This window comes from Lithobates pipiens, unplaced genomic scaffold (genome assembly GCF_037356315.1).
Source record: "Lithobates pipiens isolate NorthernLeopardFrog02 unplaced genomic scaffold, aLitPip1_a1.2 Scaffold_160, whole genome shotgun sequence".
Lineage (NCBI taxonomy): Eukaryota > Metazoa > Chordata > Amphibia > Anura > Ranidae > Lithobates > Lithobates pipiens.
The window spans coordinates 2,756,716-2,758,809 of record NW_027507749.1 but is presented as its reverse complement, the minus strand read 5'-3'; positions in this window follow the sequence as shown (position 1 = coordinate 2,758,809).

Sequence of the window (2,094 nt, the reverse complement as noted above, 5' to 3'; positions counted from 1 at the left end):
TAGCGGTCCTTACAGAACAGCAGACTGTACCGCACTCAACCCTATGTACTGTAGCACCCTTAACCAAGTTACCAGTCCTTATAAGGACCTTTGTGGACCAAGTAGGTTGTGTGTGACTGATTAGCAGACTGTACGTCAGTCCCTATACTGCTGAAGGACTGCTGCAGTATAGGGCAGCGGTCAGCAGTGGTGCACCTCAACCCTATCTATTGTGGACCGATAGCGGTCCTTACAGAACAGCAGACTGTACCGCACTCAACCCTATGTACTGTAGCACCCTACACAGACCAAGTTACCAGTCCTGATAAAGAGCTTTGTGGAACAAGTGAGTTGTGAATGATTAGCAGAATGCAGCAGAAGGGCAGCAGTCAAGTATAATATTCTTTCTATATTTGGAAGAAAGAATATTATACGTGTACAAGCCTATTACCATACCACTGATACCAGTCCTGAAAAGAACCTTTGTGGAACTAATAGTAACAGCAACTGTTTAAACTGACCCTCACTGCCTGACACACTGCTTCCTTCCTGTCCCTATACAAACTGGCAAAACAGAGGAGACTGGAACAATTACTGGTTACTCGAATAGCTCTTTTGTGGACCTGATAGTAACAGCTAATGATGATGATGATGATGATGACTAATCTGGCTGTCCCTAAAATAGCAGCAGGCACAGCGCTCTGTCCCTTTATCTAAACTGACAAAAGACACTCAGGCTGCTGCAACAATCGGTAGCACAGCAAACCTATGCACACCTAACACCTATACCAGTCCTGAAAAGAACTTTTGTGTACCAAATAGCTAGTGGTTTATCTGTCCCTGCTCCAAACAGCAACCTTTCCCTATAGTGACAGAAGAAAGAATGTAAAATGGCCACCGGATCGGGTGTATTTATAAGTTAGGGGAAATGTCCAAGTGTCCATGTTCTGTCATGTCTCAATTGGCTGTCCTGTACCCCATGATGGATGTGTCATAAGGTCAAAGTTCCTTTACACAGTAAAAACACGGAAGTCCGCCGGGCGAACGACGCCAATAGTCCGCCGAACTGGCAGACCGCGAACAGCCGAAATTCGTCGCGAAACGACCGCCGGGCAAACTGTTCGGCCATCACTATTCAGGAGCAACTGGATATGGCCCTATATAGGATCGACGACCTCGAAAATAGGTCCAGGCGATATAATTTACGGATCCGTGGCCTTCCTGAGTCATTTTCTGATGTGTCTGCAGTAGTCCAGGAACTTTTTAAGTAATTGATCCCAAATATTCCCTCACATCGACTGGAACTAGACAGGGCCCACAGAGCTCTTGGACCCCTGAGAAAAGATGGCTCCCCCAGGGACATCATAGTGAAGCCACACTTCTATGCAGTAAAGGAAGAGGTCCTAAAGCAGTCAAGACTGAGGCAACAGGTCTCCTGCCACGGTCATCAGCTCCAAATTTTCGCTGACCTGTCCCCATCTACCATTCAGAAGAGATGAGCCCTGAAACCGCTTCTCGTGGCCCTCTCTAACCAGGAGATCAAATATCGCTGGGCTTTTCCCTTCGCAGTTAAATTTACCTACCAGGAACGCACCTACTCATTTTCCAGTCTGCAGGAAGGTAAAAAGCTTCTCCTCCACCTGAAGATTATCTCCCAGGAGGCTCCCATGGAAGTGTCGGCCAACGCTGCAGCTTCAACCAAGCGTCTACAACCAACGAGCCCGGTCTCCCCCTTTGGACATCCGGAAAGAGCAAGAAATCAAGGGATGGAAGACCCCCCTAACGAGGACTTCAGGACCCTCAAACTGGTTTTCTCTAAGTTTGGTCACTAAGTCGGGACGGGTTTCCCTCTGTTGTTGTGAGCCTTGGGCTCCTACTCTACCTTGTCCCCCTACAGGACCTTTTCTGGCACCTCCAGAATAGTTCCCCCCCCCCCCTTTTTTCCTTTTTTTTTTGACGGCCATGTTGGTTGATTTTTCTCTCCTCACAGGAGAGTTGTGGAGGAACTGTTAGCTTTACACAATCGTTATCCTCCTAGTTACCCCTTCATGGCTCCTCCATGTTATTAACAACCCACTGAACGGTTTCTTCCTTCGAACTGGACTGGAATGTGAC